We start from the raw sequence: 11,086 nt of genomic DNA, 5'->3' as shown, positions 1-11,086 counted from the left end.
TAACATGTGCATATTCTCAGACACTACAGAATAGATTCATTTAGTACAATTAAGTTTCTGCACAGTGATTACTGTTTCCACATCTACTTTTGTGAAGGGGGAGATTTAATTTGATGGGTAAAGGATTCTTATAAGACTTAGAATGGAGCTAATATATACAGTTTTAATTTGGAATATTTTCAAACTTAAATGTGTTACTTATTTAGAAGTAGAATCATTGGTACTGTGGAGTAATTTAAAATCTAAAAGTTATGTAACATGATGTAGTGTTGACACCAAAATAGGAGTTGGGCACCTGAAATATAATTTAAGGTATGCCTCGAAATGATTTTGAACATAAATAAGTTTTCTCCTACTAAGACAAGCATGAATCTGCCTTGCCTACTAGACAGAACTACTGGATGATCAGATGGAATAAAGAATAAGAAAGAACTTTGGAAATTATTTAAAAAAACTTATTTTTTTAATCATATAATGAAACACAGGCAGCCATACTAATGTAGCATTTGAAGAAATATTCTGATGTATATTTTCTCAGTATTCTGATAAGTGGTTTAGAAGGGCATTGTTAGACCCCATACCACCTTGACAATGTCAGATTAGTACCCAGAGGTATGGCCACTTCATATACCTTGAATTTAAATTGGTGAGGTACAATTTTGAAACCTCACAGGAATTGGGCAGAGGTTTTAATGGGTTACCTCTAGTTTTTCAGTGTTTTGTCCTTAATAAGTTTTCAAAATTTAGTTTAGGTGGCTTTCTCTGTTAAGGATTGAATACCTGAAAATTGATAGTTGGCATCAGGATGATGAAGCACATCATTGGTAGGAAGTTAGACTAGCCAGGCAGCTGAAGAAAATTATTTTTATGGGATTTTACAGTTAGTAGATATTCTTCAACTTTTGATCTTCACAGTGAACCTGTGAAGCAGGCAGGAAGGGCCTGTCTATCGTAAACATCTCATGAAATAGAAAACTGGGTCTCACAGAAAATAAGTTAAGAAATGAAAGGGTCCAAGGTTGCATAGCCAACAGTTGTCAGATGCGGATTAGAACCCAGGTTTTTTCCTTTGTAATTTTCCATAATCACTTAATTCCATTTGCATCATTTTGAATTCAAATTGTAGATATAATAATGGTCAGTATTTTTCATCAGGCCTTAGATTAAAATTGTTGCCATTGGATGCCATGTCCCTTCATACTGTTCCCACTGAATATTTAATTTAGATAACTATGATAATGAGCCAACTCTCTTTTGAAAGATTGTGTAGTGTATTAATAATGCTTTTTTTGTGGCATGTCAGGATCTGCCCTGTATTTTTTAAAGATATCCATATCTTTTTTCTCCCACACTTAACCTTAAGTTGAAAGAAGGAACATCTGCCACCCTTTGGCAGTGAGCTAATAATTTGCACTGCTCTCAATCCACCCGCATATATGACATTGAAGAGTTGGACTTGAGTTTTCTAGCTACCTTAATGGCTCCTGTTTTACTCCACTTTTAAATCTTGGTATGGGTCCAGACTCTGCCCTAGTTCCACTTCTTGCTGTATCCATATACTCTCTTTAATAATCTCGTCTGGTGTCAGTTGCTTAAAACAAACTCTGATTTGATTCTCTATTCTCAGTCTTGGCCTCTTCCTGAAACTCCAAACTCACAATCAGCTAACAACTCCATCACCTCTCCAGTGTCTGATGAGTATCTTAAAGACAACTTGGTGAAAACAGAAACCTTGATAATCTTTCTCAAACCTGATCTTTAGTCTGTTGCATCACAGTGGGTGCCCCCTTTTTCCCAATGCTAAAGGCAGCACTGTTAGAACTGTTCTTGAATCCTCTCTTCTCCCAGTATTCAGTCCCTTGACAAGCCCTGTCAACTCCATCCCCAAAGAATATCCCATGTATTTGATATCGTTGCCTGCCTACTCAACGTGTATTTCCCCTTCCTCTTTTCTAACAAGTACTCATATTTCCCCCTCAGGTATCCATCCTTCATTCACATAGGCATGTGACTCAAGGCAAGCCAACCCCATTCCCAGTTCATCTCCTTTACAAATGAATGAATGAGGGATGGACAGGCTTAATAAGTGTGGGCCAATGAAACAATGGGCTAGAGTCAAATGGCAAAGGGGAATTCTGGCTCTTGAAATAGCACATCAAGTGAGGCTCTCCCTCTAAATATGAATAAGGGAGCACCTAGTCTCAATTGCTAGTGGCAGTCGTCTAACAACCATTCCAGTTTGAGGGTTAAAATGATTAGAAAATCTGGAAAAACATGGCTCTTTGATGTCATCATTGAACCTGCTCTAGCACTAGGCTTCCTGAAAATAAGCCTATGAATTTTGTTATTTAAGACATCTTAGGTTGGGTATTTGGTTTCGTAGCATATCCAGAATCTATCTACTTACTAGTGTCTTAGTCTAAACCACCACCATCGTTGACTAGGATTTTCTGCAATGATCACCTAACTGGTCTCTGCTGCTACTTTCTCTGCCCTATAGTCTTGTGGGAAAAAAACAGAGGAATCTTGTTAAAATTTAGATCCTGTCACCCCTTAAATGCCATCAAGGGCTTCTTAAAGCAGCATAAAATCTGAAGAATAAGTAAAAAATCGCCTAAGCAGAAAATGATTAAACTGCATGTAGTTGCTTGAACATGCTAGGGGCCTTTGTACCAGTTGTTCCCTGCAATGCTTGCCTTCTTGATCCTCACAAGTCAGGCCTTCCCTAGTCACTCAGTCTAAGGTATCCACCTAGTCGATCCATAAGAGGTTACCAGGAAAAAAATGCTCTTCAATAATACTTGATTTTTCCATTAATGTTGCAATGCTAATGATCAGAAAAGTATGTTTTCAGAAAGTAATGGTGAATGATGACCAGAATATTGACTTGGTTTTACTCTCTCTGTAGTTGTCTTGGGAGGTTGATGGACTGCCAAAAAGGTTAATGCAGGATAAATTTCATTTTATGGTAGATATGGTTTGAATCCACTTGTCAGGTTGAATCACTATAATGTTATTCCTTTTGTTCAACAGATGTTATGGAATTAAATGAAGTTTATACTTCTACCCTTTTTGTTACCCTTTGGCTACCGTTTATTATTCAGCAATTATTAGAACAATATCAGTAATGGCAATAAGGTAGGATGACATTTTAGAGTAAGGTGACTATTAGATAGTCTTAAGCTTTTTCCCAATGAAGATAATATTTAAGAGTTATAGGAAGGACCATTACTAACATTGTAGTCGTACACAGAAAATTTAAACCTATCTAGATTGTTATCTTCACCTGAGCCAGCATACCTTTATTTACAATGTAATATTGTATATTTTTCCTCTTGGTTATTGTTTTTGTTCTTTGGTTAGTTTGTTTTGTTTATTATTGGTCTCCTGTTTTAAGTTGTGAATTCTTTAAAGGTAGAACCCCTTTTGTATTCATCTTAATACTTCCTTGTCTTAGTTTGGGTTCTCTCAGAGGCAGACCTAGAGATAAGGATTTGAATGGGAGTAGTTTATTACAGAGTTCACAGGGGAATTGGGAGAGTGAGGCAAGAAATGGAGGGAAGCTAATAAAGAGTGTATATCAAGCAAGTTACAACCTTAATTCTACCTGGGAATTCTGGGAGGCCGTTTACAACATACCTCAGTTACTTGAACCATGGGGCTAGTGGGCCAGGGTGTTTACCAACTCCAGTCAGTCATTCGTTGAGGGTGAGTCAGAGAGAGGGAAATTGTTAATTCTCCAGTAACATGGTTTGGCCCATGTGCATGGAGAGTTCATTTCTGGCTGCCAGGGAAAGACTTCAGGCAGAATCATAGCTGCTGACAGTTGGAAGTGAGGCTGTCCTCCCTGGAAATGGTAAGTGATGAATGAATAAGGGCAGGGCACTGACAACATCTGCCCATCCCTAGGCTATAGTTGATGTGTCTTAAGTATTTACTATAAAGTAAATCTTGAAACCATTGATTAGGAGATCAGAAGAAGCAGTGGCAGAATCGGCAGAGACCAGGAAGTAGAGTAGAGATATCTTTTAATGATGAGAGATGACTTTTGCCTTCCTTCTTGGTTATCAGATACAAATCCATATAATAAGTCATGTCATCTAATTGGTTGTACCAATTCAAAACTTGTATCCTGCTACAAGAGGTCATTAGGATCACCAATGACGATGAAATATACTTTTAATTGTTACCTGCAGGGAAAATGTCCTGCAGAAAAATTTTCATAACTTTTTGCTTTTACCAAAATAATGGCATCATTGAAGTTCAGTAACTATTCAATAAATTGATCACATGAATCTTGTTTATATTTTCAAGATTCAAGATTAATTCAAGATTAATCTCATTTTCAAGATTAATCTCTTATTAAAATATTAATCTCTTAATATTTTCAAGATAAATATGCTTTTATCTACATTAGTGTTAATAAGTAAATAAAGATGACTTTAATAAGGAATTTGAATTTTGCAAACCTCATACTCAAAGACTCATGGTTGGCATTTTATGTGTAGAAACCTATGGTCCAAGTTAATAGGAAGTATCTTAATGATGTTGATTATGATATTTCTAAGTAGAGGAATGGACAAAACACTGATTTTATGAGAAGAGAAATTGCTTTTCTTTGTTAAGGCTAAGAAGGTCACTATCATTAACCACAAAGTTGACAATTTATGTTTGTATCATTTAATATTTGTCAATAGTTTCCCCTTTGGTGATTAAAAAAAGGGCAGATGCTAAATTACGTTGGCTTCAGAGACATATGTATCTTTCCTCTGAAGCAGGACTGTAGGAAAAAATTATACAGGAGATAGATGTCTTGCTGAAATTTATCAAAATTATAAGCAAAATTTTAAATGCTGTATTGATTTATATATTGGAGAGTTTTCATATTTTACAGTTTAGCTTGTTAAATAAGTGTAGTAAAATGTTTTGGAAGCTGAATTTTCACTCTGACACAATAGTCTTCGTCTATATATTACTAGTTGTCAATAGTGTAGGGGATTAATTGCTGTTTGATTTAATTGTTTTTCAAATTAAAATTACTTGTTGATAGACTAGCAAATTGTCTAAGTCTTTTTAAAGCCACTGGAAGAGAGCATGTATACTTTTCCTTTTCCATGGGAAATTTTTTTTCTTAATTTTTCCTGTCTGAATGAAATTGGTTATCTTGTTTTTAGAACTATCATAAGGTACAGAAAAATATAGGGATATTCAGTCAGGGATTAGATGAGTGATGTCAAATGGTGTTCCCAGGAGCCTGTGGGAGAAGATGTGAGGATGGGGATCCACACATCCCTCTTTGTTTCAGTTGTAGTTTTTTGACCTTTATTTGTTTTAGACATTGGGATTCAGTGTAAGATTTTACTTGAAAAATTGATTCCACTGCCTTTCTTTTAACATTTGATAACAGAGATCTAGATTTTCTACAATATTGGCAATTTCTCCTAAATACTACCAAGTAAGTTAGGTTTTACTTTCTGTCCAGATTCAGGGTAGAGCCAGTTCATACTCTGAAAAATTATAAACATTTTTTTATAAGTTTGCTGAGTTTCTGTCATCTATATATTTGTGACCATGATGTTAGGCTTATGGAATTGGACAGATTCTTAAAGAGTATATACCTCTATCACTTCATTTTACAGATGAAGATATAAACCCAAAGCGGTTGTGACATGTCCCCAAGGTCACATTGGGCAGAAGCAAGAAAAGATTATATTCCATTATTCTTTCCACTGCATCAAACTTTCTCTTTTAGAGGTTCTGTTTCATCAAATCTTGAATAAGAAGTATTTGTTAAAAGTGGGAAGTATTAATGGCATACAGGAAAGGATGAGAACAAATAACATTGCTGAAGAAGTTAATCCATTCAAAAAATATTTATTGAGGAGCTACCATGCCTCAGGTACTGTTACTTACTGAAACGAGGCTGTTAACTTACATATGAAAAATCTACATGTGTTCTATGCAGTATATGGTGTTAATGTAAGTTAAGCAGATGACTCCTGGCCTTGAGGGTTAAAATAATTTCCATTTTTAATACCATATTGGACATTGGTTTCATCTTGGCCACCTAGGATACCTTGCCCTTTGTGTTAATAACAACACCCAGATTTCCTTATGGGTAATTAACACCACCACCTCCCTACTCCAACCATCCCCCCCCCGACCCCACCTTCAGAGGGCCAAAAATGAAGTTCATGCATCCAGCCCTATCCAAAGGGGTGGAAAGCACATGGCCAGTTCTAGGCCAATTAAACTCTTTCCTGGGACCTTCTATCTCCGAGAGATACAAACATGGGGAAACTGTCAGGATTCATTCAGTCTTGACCACTGAATAGTTCCCATTTCGGAGATCCTCTCCTTGCCAGAGCATCTTAGATTCTGTCCTTCTCAAGGCTAGCATTTCAGCTTCATCTTTGATTCTCATAACTCTCGTGTTCTTTCACTAAATTCCCTTATGTTAATTAAAGTTGGTTTCTCTCACTTACACTGATACCTTTCTGCAATTCTTTATTGGACATGAAACACAAACTGCTAGAGAAGAACAGGAACTATGAATAGTTAGGTTCTTTGTCTCAAAGTCCAAAACCTGAGTCATTGTACCAAGAAATGACAACCCTAATATCCCCACCCCACCCCCCACCCCGCAATAAACCTTTTAGCTCTTTGTTATATTAACAAGCTTGGTATCAGGAGACCTGTTGCACAATAAAGATGATTCCCTTCTCTAACTTATCTTCTCCCATTTAAAGCCTGATTCCTAAGGAGAGGTACTGGACCTCTTAGGGCTGTGAAGCACTGTCATCCTTTTCCCAGTCTTCATTTTCATCTGTTAAAGTACCATCACACCAGCCCTCTGCTGAGTGCTGTTGACCTTGTTCGCTGATTGCTTTTAGTGATTCCCTTCAATGATTGATGAGATGACTGGACAGTAATGAAAACAGAGCTGATTCACTTTATTTTAGCAGGATTAAAGCCTGAAAACAAATTTAATTTTCTTTTATGGGGAGGGGAAATAGGAACAAAAGATTTTCATCTATGTCTTAAAGTAACATGAAAGGAAGACTGGAGGACTTAACATGGTAAAAGGAAAGGAAGCATAACTGTTAGATTCCTAATGGAAGGAGAGGTGGTTCTCTAATTTCCTTTTTAACAAAATGCCATTCACACGCTAGGCATGTATATATACTAGTTCACAGAGCCTCCAGATAAATTTGTGATCTAAACTGGGAGAAAAAGACATGTGGGAGACATAAAACAGTCATGGAAAAATTGAAGAGATTATAATGGAGCTTTGGTCAGCATAATTTGAGATCTTTCCCTTTCCATGATCTCTCTCTATAAAATCGGGAAAATCTAGCTTGTAGGAAATTAAGATATGTAAAAAGTTCTTGAGTTCTTTGTTTTTCTGCCAGTGGTGATGAATATAACTATTAAAAACTATATTGTAGCACAGAATGTTAGATATTTTACATATTTTTAAAATTAAAATTCTAATCCTTTTAATACTTGTATGCAAGTTACAGGTACCTGTGACTGGTAGGCCCTATCATAGAAGGATGGACTACTGCAAGAACACTCCTTCTCATTTCCAATTTTCCTTGCAGGAATAAATAGGTGGTTCAATCTGTAGGTAGAGAAAAAAGCAGCAGAATAGTCCAATGTGCTATCATTGCATTACTGTAATCACAGTTTACTGGTATGACAATCTCTAGGCCTCTGTTTTATAACTGAAAAAGGTAGGTGTATCAGTCAGGGGCAGGACCACTGCCTGTCTATACAGTGCCTCTGTGGAAATTGGAAAATGCCACTCTTTCCTCCAGTAGAATGTAGCCCCTTGGCAAGTGGAGCACAGGCTGGATTTCAGCTCTCCTGGTTTCTTTTGCTGGGTTCTCTTACACAAAGTACTACCTTCATAGCTATACATAATAGCCCTGGTTTGACTTTTTGGTTGTGTGCAACAGAGACTAACCTCAAATATTTTAAGCCAAAGGAGAATTTACTGGCAGGATATTGGGGGCTGCAGAAATCTGAGAAAGTGACAAGAGCTAGGGCATCTCTGGCACCAGGAGTTAACCAAGGTTTCAACTCAGGAGCTTCCTGGTCCTTGGGTCCTGAGGGCTGCAATGGATTTGACCTCTGCCTGTACCCTCTTCCTTTGTTTCACTCACTCAGGATTTACCATCCAGGGAGTGGTGTTTGATTGCCTGGCACCTGGGTATAGCAGGGAGCTCGTAAAGGAACAGGCTCCCCACTTCTGAAGTGGGAAATGGCAGTGAGAGGTGGCACTTAGTGACCTCCCACTGAGACTACACACCATTTGAATTATCCCCAAGGGGAGGCTGGTGTGCTATTAGGAAGGTGGGTATATGTGGAGAGAGTTGGGTGCTGGATGACTACAAAATGATAAACGTATGGTATAGGGCTTAGGTAATAATATCTGCTATTTTTACCTGGATAAGGTATTATTTAGTCCAAGTTCTGGTACAAAACCGCTGTAAAGACAGTGACATAAAAAGTGTAATAACTAAAGGCACTTGTGTAACTAATTTTCCTGACCCGGTGTTGTAGTGCATGTCCTTTTTCTCTGTGTATGGAAGTGATGGCAGAAATGGATAACCCAGGAAAGAAGAATCTCAGGTGAAAATGTGTAGTGAAATACTCAAAAAGTAATGTTGTGAATTCATGATTACTCTTGGTTCTTCTGCCGCATAGGGCAGAAGACAGTTTTCTTTGAGAAAGAAGAAACGTCCCAAATTTCTATTATCTCCTTTCTTACAGATAGAAATGCATTTTTTTACCTTTTCTTTCTCTTTTTGTTTTTTTCCTTCCTTTCTCCATCCCTTCCTCCCTCCCTCCTTTCTTTCTCCCTTCATGTTCTTTCTTTTTTTTCCTACTCTTTCTACCCTTTCTTCCCTTTCTTTCCTTTCTTTCTGCCATACTCAAAGATAGCAAAGAAGTGCTTGTTATAATCAACAACGTGATCTGCTGGGGGTGGGGTGAGGAGGTGTGTCCCTAGGCTCTTATAAGATCCAGAGCCTTCCACATGACCCTTCCCGGCTCCTCCCTCTTGGTGCTTTTGGACAGGGTTACTAGAATGGGAGAGAGTATAACAGCGATTCTGGTTTTCGGTTCTTGCCCATGACGCTCTGCTGATTTTCCTCTTAGCTGTGAATTTTTTCATGCCCTTGAGTTTCTTCTGTGTACAAAACTTTTTTGTAGTCAAGTCTCTGTACAAATTTCTGGCCCAGCACGTAGTCCAGTGGAATTTGTCTTTCTTCCAATGCCATTGTCCATATTATGAAACAACAAACTTCCTGCTACTTTATATATACTTCTTTTGATGGATAGATGTTAATTTATTTTTTTAAAAAAATACAATAAATAAAAATTTAAAAAATACAAACACTGAAGACCTAATGATGTTCTAAGCCCTAGTTTATTTTTCTGTTTTATTGGAAAGTACAACCTAGATGTTCTTATAGATTTCTTGTGTATCTTATAGTCTAGTGGTGGAGACAAGGAAAAAACAAGTGGACAAATGTGTAATTATTAATTACAAATTATGAGGGAAATAATATTAAAGAAAAACAGAGCTCAATATTAAGAATAGTAAGGGTGGTACCTACTTAAGAAAGGATGACTATTAGGCTTCTCTGAGGAACAGATAAGTCATGATCTGAAGATTGACAAGGAACCTATTAGGTGGATGGGGAGGTGGGAGTCAAGGGTGGGAGATGTAAGGTTGGTGTGGGGGTGGGATGTAAGTGGTGTGTATTATTCAGCGTGGGCCAGGCTTAAGCTAGGGTAGCAAATCATCATAGCTTAATGCTTAAAAGTTTATTTCTTGCTTACATGAAGTATGTTCTGTGAGACAGCTATACACTTGGTGAGTCAGGTCCATCACATGGACTCTGATCTTGACACACGGGTAGCACGTCTTCACCAACGGGGGAGGTTATGCGGTGCTTTTCTCCACTGTTAACAGACCATTGACCCGATCTGAGTTCACAGCCCTACATAAGTGCAAAGAGCTGGTATGCTCAGGAAGGAGTAGAGAGCTGTGCATTGTTGAGCACGAGTCACATCCACCTCAGAGTCTGTGGGAGTGAGTCAGGAGCTAGAACATTCCAGGCAGAGAGAGCAACCTGGAGGAAAGTTTTGAGGTAAGATTATGGTTAGTATACTGCAGTACTATTGAGTCATAAGAGATCATGCCACCTCCTATAGTTATGTAGAAGATGCACAGTTGAAGAGACACCATTTATTGTTTCAGTTACCAGAGTTCAGTGCAACATCATGTCTTTTATATAATAATATGGCTTCCAAATTTTAGAGTCCTAGATGGGAAAGAGATAACTACTAATAATTATTAATCTTATGCTATGTGTGACCAATGTAGCATATGCATTTTCTCATTTAATTCTAAGTACTGTTATTCCATTCTACAGATGAGGAAACAGACGCAAAGAGGCTAAGTAATTTACTTAAGGTCATACAGCTGGTAAGTGATGGAGCTGGTGTTCAAACCCAGGCAGTCTGACTCAGGGCCTATTTAACTACTAACTCTAATGCAGACTGAAAATGTTTTCTTGGTCTTGGCCAAAAAGGGCCTTGGTGACCAGGTATCTGCCCCTGTAGAAGAGAAAGTGTTATTGCATCTCTCAGGCACAGGACGGAGGATAGGAGAAAGGAATGAGTGTAAGGTGCTAATGAAGTTGTATTACCTTTTGGAGTTACTGTTTATCCTAAGAAATGAATTTTGGATAGTGAGAAGCCATTACTTTTTTAGCTTAACTAGATATTGTCCTTCTACTGTTGTTGTTGTTCTTTCATACTGATTGTTTTCGGAAACTTCATCCTGTTGTAGTTGGAGAACCAAAGGTACCCTGTACTGCTCTAGTGCCCAAGTCATAGAGGCACCACCCAGGGGGTGGTAGTACCCATCATCAAAGCATAGAAATGAGGGGGGCAAAAATTCAATGGGAGGAAGCTGGAGGTTCTTGAACAACTGCCTTTCCCCACCTAGAGTGTCTCCCCTCAAGGCTAAAACCTAGGTGGGTCTGAGGTTCTCTTAATAATAGAGGTT

The sequence above is a fragment of the Physeter macrocephalus genome, chromosome 5 (genome assembly GCF_002837175.3).
Source record: "Physeter macrocephalus isolate SW-GA chromosome 5, ASM283717v5, whole genome shotgun sequence".
NCBI lineage: Eukaryota > Metazoa > Chordata > Mammalia > Artiodactyla > Physeteridae > Physeter > Physeter macrocephalus.
The sequence above is the reverse complement of the archived record's forward strand: the minus strand, read 5'-3'. Positions refer to the sequence as shown.